Raw genomic sequence first — 15,988 nt, forward strand, 5'->3', positions numbered from 1 at the left:
ATAACATACCACAAAAATGTGTTAGCCCTGGGGCATCGTGTATTGTCCATACAAGCATCACATGGAATTGAAATTGTCTTCGTCCCATTCCATAGTGACACCATTGCATAACTCCAATAACTCCAATAACTCGTCGATAAGAGGCTCAATATATGCATTCATATCTTTAACTTGGTACTTACCTAATCAAATGAACAAAAACATTACATAATTATTATGACCATTTTACTGCAATATTTATAATTAAATGTAGACGACTATTAAATGATAAAATACCTGGAACAATCATTGCCAACATTATGTGCTCCCTCTTTATTGGCATCCATGGAGGAATCTTATTGTTGATAACAAAAATAGGCCACACTGAGTAAACAGATCTCAGCTCTCCAAATGGATTGACACCGTCTGTTGCCAATGAAACCCTGAGATTACGAGGTTATTCTTTAAAGTGTGCCCACTTTTCCTCTATGTCCATAAATGTTGAACCATCCACAGACATTCGAATAATGTCATCTCAACTTCTATTGCGTGCATGGTAATCCATAAATTGTGCCAAGCTAGTGCACTTGAATAATCGTTGCGTACGTGGAATAATGAGAATATAACGAAGAACCTTTCGAGACACCTTTTTTGTTATTTGATCCGTTTGATATATACTGATATGACATTCAGGGCATCCAGTTCGAAATTCATGTTATTTGTGATATATAATATGATCATTGGGACAAGCATTTATTGCTTGATACTCCATTCCAATATCTTTCATAATGGCAGATACTTCTCAGTATGAGCGAGGTAGAATATTTGATGGTGGTAACAAAAACTCACCTATCAATCTAAAACAAAAAAATATAATTTATTAATATAAAGAATATTAATGGTACATGATTCACCATTTATTAACTATACTGACATATATGACATACCTTAACATACATGAGATTGTTATGTTGGATAAACCATTCATAACCTTCAAGTTCACCAACAACAATACAACAAAGAGAAGAGTTGTCTGGGAGCCTTCGTAAAGGGCCTCATATGCCTTCTCAAGTAGAGGTAAATCATGAACAACATCAAGGTCATCTTCATCATCATGATCGGTTGTGCCAGTACTAAATGTGTCACGGATCAATGTATTTGTACCATCATCTTCAATTGTGTTTTGTGGCTTATGATCATCATCTTCCATGGGATCATTATCTTCGGCTTCGATATTCACACCTCCATGTTCCTCCACTTTGAAAACCATATTCTTCAGGTTGTGTTGATCCATATCATGTGCTCTGGGTGCTCTACCCATATAAAATGATAAACATAAATAAACCATGATCATTATCTCATCATCAAGTGATTTCTTATGTATATAAATTATCAAAACGATATAATGAAAAACTTACCAATGGATGATATTCATGTCCCCCTTCAACGTGACCATGCAACCTACAATGTTTCTTAGTTGTTTTGATTAGAAGTCTTCTAGTCTTTAACCCCTTACAAATTTTGTAGGGATAATAACATTTTCCATCACCTTTTATTTTCAAGTTAAATCACAATCTAGCAATTATCTCCTTATTTTGTTGTTCGTTGATATTGTCTGACATGGTCTTTCTTCATAGGCAAAAAAATTAGGCTATAGAACTAGTTATATAGAAGTTGAAATGTTAGTTATGAAATCACATTTCAGTACAATATACCAAATTAAATTACTTGAACATAGAAATAATTAAAATTGAACCAAAACCATTCAACTCTTCCTTTTCATCTCAAAACATATCTAATGGCTTTGTAGTAATTTAGAGCAAATGATATGCTAATGGCTTGGTGGTATGCAATCCTTGTATCATATCTGAAGTTGACTAATGTCTAATTGGGGTAATCCATGACTATCTAATGTGAATCATTATCAATGTTGTGAAGTTATCGAGAGTATGGTGATAGTCATCCTTATAGGATCCTCTCAATACTGTCCAAATCAATGACAAGTAAGACAAAATTCTAAGTCACGCCTTGGGTGCAAGTGAATGACATTACATATATTTTTTGAGATGAACACCATTGAGAGTCATAGACCGAAGTTAGTCTAAAAGGAAAGTAACTATCCATTCCCATGCTCATGCATACTTACATGACTAATGTTGCCCTTGTGTATCCTAAACATTGGAGAGACCTTATTTGACTTGCCTAATCAATGTGGCTGCTGTCCCAAAATGAAATACTGAGTTCTACCCTTGCCTCTGCATCAAACTTCTCACATCATGTTTCTTCACCAAAACACACTATTCCCAATCTTCCTTAATACCCTCAATGGAGAGGCATGTATAATGGTTTCAACATACAAAGTCAATGATCATACACTCCATTCTTCTAGACGCCCTTGGATACATTACTTGGCTTCTAGGCTTGGGAAAACTAATATGAATTGAACCAACACCATGAGGATAGAGTCAATTATCATGGCAAATGGTCATAATTTATGAAGATAGGGTTCACACCTAAGTGTTGGCTCTCAACAATGTCACACTTCCCAAATTTTCAGTCTCAAGACTTCTCCTATTGGGTCAACACTCATTGATGGCCACAAGGCCAAATCAATGTATCTAGGTTTCAAACTCCTTACTCTAGGCTTGGAGGACCTACACGAGGTCTATGAATTTTACCATTATAATTATTTTTTAATGGATGAGGATCTATATTATCATTTCCAAAATAGCGTTATGCATATTCACAAAAAGAAAGGTAAGTGGAAAGAGTCACATCCCAAAGTCCAAACAAGACAATAGCTCAAAACAAAAAATAATTATAACAAGACAACTAAGAGGAGGAGGTTAGCCCTAGTCATTTATTTTGCTCTTTATCTACAATTGCTTGTTTTGCATATGTCACTTGAAACTACACTTATATGACCCTATTGCAGACAATAGGAATAATTTTATAAAATTAGCAGTTGCACTATCTTTTCACCCAACTATAGTGAAAGTCCCAAATTATCTTTGGTGGTTCCTTAGTGGGAATACAAATGTGTCTCATGTAGCATAGGAGCTATTTTTCTATGTGAAAATCAAGAACCTACCACCTAACTGTGAATTTTTGGTATATGTCAAAGAATTCAAGATCTCTAATGTTAAGTTAAGGTCATTCTAATGTTTCATGCTTGCAAGAACCAAGTGTTGTTATCAAAGCTGCAGATGAAAGATAAGTCAAGCAGTCAACAACCTTATCAATATTCCCGTTCTTGTGTCAAATGTTCAATTGAAAAAAAATGTTGTAGGTACGTGGAGCACCTTTGATGATGCTAATTTTAAAACTCACCTCAAGTCTACATGAACTACAGAGGCTTGCAATAAGTATGCATGACTATCTCCTTACCCAAAATGTAATCCTTCCATTGCATGCAAACCTAAATGATAGCATATATCTCTTTGTTATATTTTAGGTACTTACCCACTATGTTATAAAACATCTTGTTATGGTAAATAGAAAAAGTCTCAGGTGACATTATGTTAGAAATGGCTCACCATTGTAGGTACACGAAGCACCTTTGATGGTCATTTTGCAACTCACCTTGAGTCTACATGAGCTGCAAAAGCCTGTGATAAGTATGGATGATTGTCTCCTTCCAATATGTAGTCCTTTCATTGTATGCAGACCTAAACAATAGCATAAATCTCTATCATATTTTAGGTGCCTACACACTATGTTAGAAATCATCACTGTCCAAAAATGGTCATTTATATGGTGGCCAATTTAGTAGTGGTGTGCCAAGGACATTATCAATTGAAAGCTTTACCTAACAATGCAAAGGTGCACCCATTAACAAAATCAACACGCCTTTGTACCTTGAGAGCATATGCTCCATATGATTATATTGTGTAGTTATTGTTGGTGTTTGAGCACATGTATCTATTGCAACTTTCCGTTCTTCTTCAGGTCTAATAATTCACCAAAACTGAAATTCACCTCCATCACTAAATCAAGTGGAGTTCCTTCAACTCCTCCTCAGCTAGAAAGCTAGCAATCCAGCATTGTTGAACTGGAATTCTAATTTAAGTAGGGCTCTACTAATTTTCTCTAGTCTAAGAAATTACAAAGAAATACATCTCCAATTTAGAAATATAATCATCAACAACATCTACATCAATTTTCCCGTTAAACTTAGGGATGTCACAACTTACCTAGGCTCTGAAGGGAGTCCAATTGTCAAATGACCTTTCCAATGGGGCTCACTACTTATTTTGGTTACTTCAGAGCATCAACACAAATCGATTCATCATCCTTGATCTTTGTTTTCCTCAAGCCACCTAGATCAACAACTTGAAGGAATTTGAGGAGTTAGTAGCTAGTTCTTCAATATCATTGAATCTCGTCTTTAATTCTAATATCCAATATCTAACTACATTTGATGGTACATGCAAGAGAAACTAGGTTGTGATACAATTATCTAAATTAGGCTAGTAATTTGGGGATCAATACACTAGTTGAGAAATTTATTGTACCCAAAGTAAAAATTGAACAAAATAAAACACAAAATTGATAATTACAATATAGCTGAACAAAATGATCTTTATTTTAATCGAGTGTGTTTACAACATGGGTAAACTTTGTAGTAGAGATGAATGCCTTCTATTCTTGTTACATGATTCAAATTCAACCACTATAGCTTTCAAAAAAAAGAAAACTTACTAAAAGTAGTATATTAGGGATCTTGGTGGAACCAAAGAATCATCACACCTAGTACTAACTAGTGTCCTTGGAAGTTAAAATGAGCATTCAAACAAGGACAAACCTAATGGAAAATTGAAAATGTTTGTTGGAAAATTATTTATTTGGCACCCCCATTTGTCAAGGACATAACTCTTGTCTATAACTGCCACTAAGATGACTTGAGATGTTTTCTACATTGCAACACCACTTCCACTTTAAGCTATCTCTAGAATAGTTCTACTAATGATTGTGGATCGTTTTGGCTAGAAATAATTAAAAGAAAATCCAAATTAGCATGAAACCAATAGACAATGTCTATAGAATGATCAATAGATCTCTGGTTGAGACAAATACCTTGGTGAATCCTATGATAAGTAGGGACCCTCTCTATAGCAATATGGATATTCTCAGCAATTGATTGAATCTCTTGAGCTTGGTGAATAAGACACTAGTGATCCAAAAGCGAGAATAGGTTCAAGTGAATTCCTTCTCCAATGAATAATTTAATTTTAATGTTTGATGGCACATCTAAGAGGGATGTTAATTGCATTTTAAGCTCAATGTCTCAAGGGAAGGAGCACATATGTAACCTATAATTGCTCCTTTGTCCAATTCTTTTATGCATTTGTATCCTTGAATGATACTTTTGCACTATTTTTCTACACTTTTGTACAATCTATTGAGTCTGCAATATAACACCACATTTCAATGACAATTTTATAGAGAAACACATGATCAATTTTATGAGCCTATTTTAATGACTCTTTTATTTGGCTTGATAGAATTTTATACTCAAGTTAATGCAAATTTTTACTCTAAAACCATGATACTTTCTAACTGATAAGACTATATTATAAGTACTAAAGTATGCCATCTTATGAATTATAGATAGTATACATTTGCATTTGAATTATAGATAGTACTTTCTAATCTCTTATACCATTTTATGCAAGCACATAAACATTCCTCTACCCAACTTAGAAACTAAATAATAGTTAGCACAAATGTATAGATTTTTTTCACACAAATTGAAATGACATAAAGATTACAACAAAATATTTATTCAAATATGCAATTAACAATCTCCATGCACATCAATCATCTCTACAATACCTCTATCTCTCTTGGCCAATCTTGGCCGATGCCCACACAACTCCACATGCTTGGTCGATACTTCTTATATTGTATCTTCTCCAATTTGATACCCTTTCATGTTTTGAATTACAATAATTCCTCTAGTGGTTCATTTCACCTTTGATGCCTTTTCAGTTGCTTTTTGTCTTCACATTTAATGTCTCTCCCTAGCGTTTCAAGTTTTTAGATAGTTATTGATTTGATCAAACACATGGCAATTATATTTATGGCAAAGTTTCAAAAGCATTTACGCTTTGATGGATATCATACCCTGCTCTATGGCTCAACCTTGCATCTTTTCTACTCTTGTTTCTTGCATAGCCTATCTCTATATTGTGCCACGCACCATCTCTGCAGCCTTCCAAAGTAGTGTTATGTTTGTTCATTGCCCCTTTTAATTTTACCATTATAAACAACACTCTTGTATTTATTTTTAATTGATGTTTTCCTACATTGTTTGATCTGCCATCTTGTTAGAATGACCGCTCTATTATGCTTTGATGGATGTCACATCCTGTTACAAACCTCACATTTTGGCATTGGCAGAAAGGATATTGGCCTCCATGGTCAAAACTTAGTTGGGACACTTGTCAACCTCCTCCATCAAGTGTGCCCTCTTCTCCTCTTCCCTCTTTCATTAAATGATCACGCACAACCCGATCTCCTCTAGCAATATCTCTATCCACTCTTCCCCTCTTTCATTGATTTCAATCCACTATATTGGTGGAGGCATCTATTAAGGTGGGTGTATCAGAGGAAGCCATGATAGGTGGATGTAGCTAGATTGAGCAAATTGGGCACCAGGGTTTGTATATTCAAGATGGAAAGCTTAAGGCATAAGAAGATTTAATTTAAAATGAAAATTCATATGCAAAAGAGCCTAACCTTTTAGGAGATCGCACACAGGGTTGTCGAGGTCGACGAAGCTTGCACGCAGGGTTGCCAGAGGTCGACGAAGCTTGCGCAGGATTGATTAAGCAAATGACTTGTGCTCTTTTTTTTAAGCAATGCCCGTGGTCATCAGAATTTTGATGAACACAGACACTTTTAAAAAAAACAAAAACAAATTTCATTACTAATGCCTTCTCCGTTGAAACCAAATGTGAAATTATCATCGAAATTATGACGAATTTGAGCATTTTTTCCCAAAAAAATCAAATTTGGTCACAATATACCTTCTCCGTTGGAATTTTACACCAAATGTACTAGTGTCGATGCCCTAGGTGAACATATTTAATAGAGATGAAAATATACAAAGACAACCATCAAGTATGCAATATTTTTAGGATGATATAATGTTGATGCTATAGTTTTCCTATTTGTAGATGTATCACAAATGTTCAATATGATCAATATATAGGTAATAATAGTGAAATAGGGCATAACCTTTAATATAACATAGGAAAAAGTTAACAAAATTTACTTTGAAATTAGATTTTTTTAAGTACAAGATTCATACTTGTAAGCTCAAAATTGAGTCAAGTCAATTCTATACTCTCAAATCTCAAATAGAATAACAAATAAGAAATCTAAAAAATCAAAACTAATTCTTAGAAATGAAAAGTTACAAAGACAAGCTAAAACAAGTGACACATTATGTCAATGAGAAATGTAATATGTTAATTGATTTAAAAAGTGATGTTAGACTAATTAATTTGCTAAGAATACTAACATATTATATTTTTATGAAATCTCTTGACATATCAGTGATGAAATTATTGAACCACTTTCAAAGTTTCGCTTCTAAATGATGTATAAAAGTAAAAATGAAACAACCTAATTCAACAAAAGAGCTACCCTATAGATGTTAATCAAAGAGAGGTAGTGCCAAAAGAGAATTGAAACTTTAAATATGATGCGATTTAGTCATTACATTTAAGCATGAATACATTTAACTCTAGATTGATAGAAGTACACTAAAATATGCAAAAAAATCACATTTCTTGAGTAATCCATGAAAAAAATAGATATAAAATATAATTATTCATTATTTTTATTAAATATTTCTTTTCTAATTATTAATTTTCAAAATATTTTACAAATTCTCACAATATAACATATATAAATTTTATTTATTTTATTATTGATTATTAGTACTTGTCCTAGGCAATACTATTGCATTTAGTGAAGCACTTTAACCAATTAGTTTGCACCAATCAAAAGTGATTATTATTTTTTCTTTATAAAGAAATTTGGATTTTGTAAAGTTGAGATTAATATTTTTAAATTTAAGATATTATAAAAAAATATTTATCTACATTATGATTGGTTTTTAAAAAATGGTGTTATAGGAGCAAATTTTTAGGAATAATAGATTTTTTAGGTTTTTTTTTTTTATTTCTTTCTATTTGAAAAACTGAAATGTCTATTTTAAATTTTTTTTTTCATTTTTTTTATTATTTATAATATTGTAAATAAAATATGTTTTTCTAAATAGACATACAAATCTTAATAATTAATTTTTATCTGAAAAATATAGATAATAAAACTAATTATAAAGACTTGATTTAGTTTAAATTAAATTAAATATAAATATTTATATTAAAAAAATAAACATAATTATTTTATGTGTATATATATATATATATGAAATCATTCTATTTTTTAATACTTTATCATAAATTTTTTAATTATTTTAATATATACAAAATAATTTAATAACTTTTAATCATAAATTAAAATATTTATTTTCACTTTTATAATTATTAATAGTTATTTTATTAAAACCAATTATAATTCATATTACATAAATATAAAAAAATAACATAATATTACATTACAAATTAATAATTAAATTTGAGATTTTTTATTATTACAATTATAATTATATAATTTTTTAAATTAAACTAGGATTATACTTTTAAGAAAAATATATTTTTTCATTATTAAATGTGTATTATATTATAATCGTTGCATCAAAGTCATTCCCTATATGAAGTGAACCACCTACTTATTGAAATCGATGGTTCAAAATTGAGGAGATAATCTTGCATTCTTCTCCTCAATTTTAAACCATCGATTTCAATAAGTAGGGAGTTCAATTCATATAGAAATGCCTTTAGCATAAAAATATGCATTTAAATATTATTTATTAGAAAACAAATATTATTATTTATTAGAAAACAAATATGCATAAAAAAAATCTATATTTTATTATTATCTACTTTTAGTCAAAATATCTATTAATATTATTTCTTTAATTAGAATATTCTATATTTTTTAAGTTTCTAAGAAAATAAAAGAAAAAATATTGAAAAAGAAAGAATCATCTTTATTTAATCCTAATTTATCTTCTTCTTTTCTTTTTCTCTTTTTCGTTAAGTTTAAAATTATTTTAATTATTTATGTCTTTTTATATTAATTAAAAAATATTATAATTAATTTAATCTATGATTATTTGTCTTATTAAATTTTTAATTATGATAAAATAATTATATTTTAAATTAATTGTTTTTTTATTACTATTTTCTTTTGATAAGAATATCTTTTAATATTATCTTCTTTTATTAGATATTCTATTTTTTATTATTTATTCTAATTTTTCCACTTCTTCTTTTAAGAATTAATTATTTTATTAAGTTAAAATTGTATTTTAATTATTTGTGGTTTTTTTTATAGAATTACAAATAATAATTAAAAGATATTAGAATTTATATATTTTGTTTTATTAAAAATTTATTATTATAGAATAATAATTGTAGACGTATAAAAATGACCATATTCCTAAATGAATATTTTATGTTCATTTTTCTATTTAATTAAATCCAATTTAATTAAATTACCCACATTCCTCTATTTAATTAAGTAAATTACTCAATTAAATTCACTATACCCATTTAATGAATAAATCATTTTATTCAATTAAATCCCCCCTATCCACTTTTAATTAAATTCAAATTTAATTAAATAGTTATCCTAAATTGAATAAATCTAATTTAATTAATTTCCCCAAATTGAATTAAATTAACTCTATTTCAATTAAATCCTATTATCCCTCCATCCACTTGCATTTTCCTACATCTCCCACTTGCATTCTAAAACCTATTTCTAATGCCTTCTAGACTCTTCTAATCGCTTCTAATTAGCCTAACCCATCTTCTAAACTTTGTCACATCCCTAAGCAAAGGGAAGTCACTTCTCAAACCCTTAAAGTCTTTGATAACCATTAAAGGCTTCAAGTCTTCAACCACTTAATTTTCCAAAGTCTCCCAAACCATTAATGGTTAATTCAACCCTCTTACATGGTTAGAGACTTTTTGCCTAACCTAACCTTCATCCAACCCAAGGGTCTCATCAAGCCTTTAATACTTTGACCATGATTATCTCTTAATCATTTGCACAAGAGTTTATCCTTGGATTAACTCTTAATCCAATGGGTAATCCTAACTTAGGCTTGACTCTTACCCTCTAGATAACCATGAGGTCTTCTCAGGCATTTAATGTCTCCAACCCCTTCTCTCAACCCAACCCTATGTTGACATTTGTCACCATTTCATTGGTGCAAATTACAAACATGGATTCCCAACTTTCAAACTCGACCCTTGATCAACTCTTTCAATCCTGACCATCCATTGCCCTATTTTTGCTATAAATAGAGCTCTCATTCCTCCATTTTAAAAATCCAAGTTTGTAGTATCATACTTATGCTCAAATACATTCAAGCTTTCATAACATTTATATGCTCATCATTTAGCCTCTCTTTAACTAGGAATTAGTCTAAATATGCATGTTTAGAATACTTTCTTTATCATTTATCATAGACTAATATATCATGTTAGGATAGTATTCATACTAACCTTGTCATCTTATAGTTAGTTTATTGCATTTCTAGAATCATGCATAGCTTAGGATGCATCATATATTAAAAACCAACAAAAAGCATCCCTCGTTCTTGCATTTGTCATCCCTAAACCATTTTGCTTAGTAATCTGAGAGCAAAAACATTGGTTTGAGGGACCGTGTAAGATAGAGAACCATGGGACCAACCTTGGGAAGCTGAGTTATGCTTCATAACTCCATAGCTTGCACCAAGAAGTCCTGTGGGTGTGTGAGCAAGGCTCCATAGAGCTCCGTTTTTTGCATTTTGAGTTCTATCAACCCGCTTTTCCCACATACAATAATAATTGAATTTTATTCTAATTTAACAAATTTCAACTTAACACCTAAATTAAATGTTTAGAGCGAGAGAGCAAAAATGAGCAACTAATTTTTGATTACTCATTTCATACCAATAATTTAAGGATAAAATATGTCCTTGGGGAGTTATGTTGATGTTAGCTTTATTTGATTATTATCTCTGTCTCCATCTCCATCTCTCTCCCTTATCTATATCTCCTAACCTCTCCCTATATCTCTCTCTTTTCCCCTTTTATCCCTCTCTCTCTCTCTCTCTCTCTCTCTCTCTCTCTCTCTCTCTCTCTCTCTCTCTCTCTCTCTCTCTCTCTCTCTCCACTCTTGTTCCATCTTTTTTATATCTCTCGACTTCTATATCACCTCTCTCCCTCTCCCCCTCTCAATCTATTTGTATATATTTCTCTCTCTTTATATCTATCTCTATATCTCTTTTACTCACACACACAATCCCTTTTTCTCCCTCCTTATATTTATATCTATATCTCTCTCACTCACATAGACACACACTCCACCCTATTTCTCCCTCCCTATCTCTATTCTATCTCACTATCTTTATATCTTATTCACTCTTTTTCCTTCATCTCTCTCACTCTCTCTATATCCCTCTCTACCTCTCCATATATCACTTCCTATGTCTTTATCCTTCTATCTCTCTATTCCCCCCTCTAATTCTCACACTCTTTCTATCTCTATTTATCATTCTCCCCCTCTCTTCCCCCATATTTATCGCTCCCTTTCTCTAAAGTCTAAATATTTCTCTCTATTACTTGTCTTTGTTAGCTCCTTTCTCTTACTCTTGCCTCCCTCTCCCACTCTCTCATTCACTCCATATCTATTGCACAATGTCTTTTTCTACATTTCATCTCCATCTCTCTCTAGCTAGTCTATTTATCTCTTTTTATACATATATCTCTATCTCTCTCATTGTCCCTCTCTATCTATCTACATTTTCCTCTATCTATATCAACACCCCCCCTCTCTCTCTTTGGGCCAATCCCTCTCTTTATCTTACCCTTCTCTCTATTTCTCACCATCTCTCCCTCCCTCATTCCCTCCCTATCCCCTGTCTATCTCTTTACCTCTACCCCTCTCTTCCTTTTTCTCCTTGTATATCTCTATGTCTCTCTCTTTCTCTTCCAATATATATCTATCTCCCCTATTTCTCTCATCCTCTCTCCATCTCTATTTGTCCATTTATTTATCTCTCTCCCTCTTCCCCTCTCTCTATATCTCTATCTCACCATATATATATATATATATATATATATATATCAACTCTCCCTCTTCCTTTATATATCTTTCTATCTCTTCCTCTTTGTCTCTCCCTCTCTATCTCCTCTCTTTCCATCTTTTTTCCCTCCTTTATTTCTCTATCTTCATCTCTCTCCCTAATCTCTAGGCATGCCTCCTCCTATCCATCCACCTCTCTCTCATTCTCCCTCTTTTTGGACCTTTATATCCCTATCTCATTTCCTCTCTATATCTATCTGATAGGGAGATTGCTAGGAAAGTGCTCAAAAGGGAGAATTTGACTAAAAGGCCAATAATAGGAAACAAGAAGTGTTGTTTGTGTCTACTCCTGATGTTTGCGATGACAAGTTTAGTTACACTTGATAGGTCTCTTTACAAGTCTCCACCAACAACCTCCTCTCCTTGGTGATGGCTCACACCCATGCTCTACTTACTTCAATTGCTCACTCCACCCAACTACTCATACTCAAACCTTGTTCCCTTGGCATTCAACACATTGTTTCAGGATGCATTAGGAGTCTTCTACATGGACATGTAGGGGCAGCAAAGTTTTCTTCAAGGTTTGATGCTCACAATTTGGTTTTATGCTCATAGCCCTTAGCTACTCAAACTTCAACCAAAGGTCAAAAACCTCCAAAAAGGGACTGCACACTGTCCAGAGGCCTATTTGATGCTCAATTTCATGGTTTTGGAGAGATCTCATAAGATTACATGAGTCCCCAAGTCCTCCTTGAAATGGGATTTTGAAATTTTGTCAAAACTGTCAAAAAGGGGTACTAGGCCGTGGAGGCCTAATTGGCCTAAATTTGCTCACCCTGCCCTACGCTAGGCTTCTCCTCCAAAAAAATTGATTTGGTTGATGGTTTAGAGGTATATACTAACTGATTTTCATGGTTTAGGCCGCTATTAGGGAAATATGAGGACTGTCCACCATTTGTGGCCTAATTGTAGGGTTTTGGAGGGTTTTGAAGCTTGTCCACCTAGTTTTCTTTGTTGTCCATCAAAGCAAGTGCCCAAACCTTCTTAGGTAATTTGATCTATCTTAGACATGTGTCCCATACCTTTGACACGCAAGCATAATGCCAAACACTTGGCAAGCAACTGAAAATGGAGAGAAATGTCACTGTGTCTGTCAACTTGTTACCCTTTACCAGTCAGACTGCTGCTGCACTTTTTGGACCTGTTTTACAAGAAGTATCAACTTGTACAGAACCTCAATGAGGTCTTAAAACATTAAAAAAACCTCCTATTACATTGCCTTCATTGTTCAAGGCTTGGATTATGCTCTTAAAGCATTCCATGAGCATTTTATCAAATACAAGTCATAAAAACAGTGAACTCACTGTTTGCTTACAAAAAAATAAAGTTTAATAGGATCAAGCTAAACCAATGAGAAAATGTGATCTTACACACCATTGGCCATATGTCTAGACCTCTACATCATGTATTTGTTCACTCCAAATTAGACTTTGGGTGCAAATCTTGAGTTTTAAACACACTACTAGCCGAGTAATCAATACTTGCCTAGTATTCACTCAAATCCTTCTTCCAACCACCATTTTGGCTTAAAAAAAAGCATATGTACAATATATACATGAGTTCCAACTTGATTGAATCCATATTGTGGGATTCCAAGCATGGATTAGTCAAGTGGCGTCATTTTGGAACTTCAAACCCTTGACAGGGCAGCGAGCACACAGTTTGGAAATAATTTTGTACAATCAAACTTCCAGAAGAAACCAATGCAAAAATCAACTAGAGAACATTATAAAAGTACTATTCACACTTTCCAAAAGGTACAGTATAGATTAAGAAGCTACAGTATGGATCATTGCACTAAAAGATACAAAAACCAGTCATAAAGCCATTATCTCATGATTTTATTGAAGAAACTCTTGCTTAAACAATCACCAACCTTCTTCAAAGAAAAGAGAGGTATTTTTATAGTCCAAAAAGTTGGTTATCAAGCTCATTATGGACAAGAGGCTTCCACAACCATGTTTTGCAAGAAAAACACAAAAATGACAACTTTAATAACTTTTTGATCCAAATGATAACATTTCTTGCTCAAAAAGACATTTTTGACAATCTAGCCTTATCAACTTGTCTAATCAACTTAGACATGCCTAAAAACACTTATCAAACATGTTTCAATGCTTTTGAAAGCATTAGAAGACCTTTTTAGCAATTTTGCACTTTTTTGCCAAAAATTGTCAACTCAAAGCCTATTGCCAAAAATTGTCAACTCAAACCCTGAAATGTAAAATTTGATCTTTTGAGCCCAAAATGAGATAAAAACCACTACACATGACTCATAACAACCTAAAACAACATTATCAACCTAACACAAGACATTACAAACATGAAAGCATTAAAAACTCAAAAATGGGAGTTTTACTCAACTAGGTGCCCCTGCACCATACTCCCCCAAAAACAAAGAAGTCATGTGACTCCTTGAGGAAGAAAAGAAGAAAGGATGCCAAACTTTTGAAAGTCAGTTTCAAGTATCCATGTGGCCTCTGAGATAGGCTTATCCTTCCATTTGATTAGATGCTCCATATAGGTGTGATTCCTTGTCTTCTTGAGAATCCTGGAGTCCAGAACCTGTTCTGCTTGGGGAATAGAAAGAGAAGGGAGAGATAGATCAGAAAGGGATTGGGAAACATATGAAACTCTTTGAATCTCCTCAGGTGGATGCCCTTTGAAAGCAATAAGATCTGCAACATTAAAAATGGGAGACAAAGAAACATCATTAGGCAAATCAACTTTGTAGGCATTAGACCCATACTTAGCCAGGATTTTGCGAGGGCCTATTCTCCTCATCTGAATTTTTCTTGGAAATCCTTTTTTTAGCCTTTCCTTATTCAAATTAACCATCACAAAATCACCTGTGGAAAACTGAACATCTCTCTTTGTAGCATCCACTCTTGCCTTGACTTTTTGGGAGGTATCTTGAAGAGTCTTTCTCACTTGTTCATGAACCTCCTTCATGGATTGAGCCATGTCATATGCTATTCCACTCTTGGGCTGCAAGTTAGTGATATCCCTCAACTCCATTATACCCCTTGGATGCATACCATAAACAACTTCAAAAGGACTTTTACCTGTAGACCTGTTAACACTATCATTGTAGGCATACTCTGCTTGATGAATGAGCTGATCCCAACTCTGTCCATATTCCTTTGTCAAGCACCTAAGCATGTTTCCAAGAGACCTGTTCACAACTTCGGTTTGGCCATCAGTTTGTGGGTGATAAGTTGAACCAAAAGAGAGATTGGTACCCAATCTCTTCCACAATGTTTTCCAAAAATGACCAAGAAACTTAACATCCCTATATGAAACAATGCTAGTAGGCAAACCATGAATTCTAACAACTTATTTGAAAAACAAATAGGCAATATGACTTGCATCATGTGTTGTCTTACAAGGAATGAAGTGAGCCATTTTGCCGAATCTATCAAATACTACAAAGATGCTATCAAATCTTGCTTGAGTTCTAGGTAATCCTACCACAAAATCCATACTAATGCAATCCCAAGGCCTACGTGGAATGGGAAGAGGCTAATATAAACCAGCATTAGAGGAATTACCTTTGGCTCTCTAACATACCAAGCATTGCTCAACATACCTCCTAATGTCCCTTTGTATCTTAGGCCAATAATAGAACCTTTGAACCAGCTCTAAGGTCTTGTTGAGTCTGAAATGGCCACTTGAGCACCCATTGTGCTTCTCTTGAATGAGGTTCTCTCTCATAGAACCTTTTAGAACA

The sequence above is a fragment of the Cryptomeria japonica genome, chromosome 1 (assembly GCF_030272615.1).
Source record: "Cryptomeria japonica chromosome 1, Sugi_1.0, whole genome shotgun sequence".
Lineage (NCBI taxonomy): Eukaryota > Viridiplantae > Streptophyta > Pinopsida > Cupressales > Cupressaceae > Cryptomeria > Cryptomeria japonica.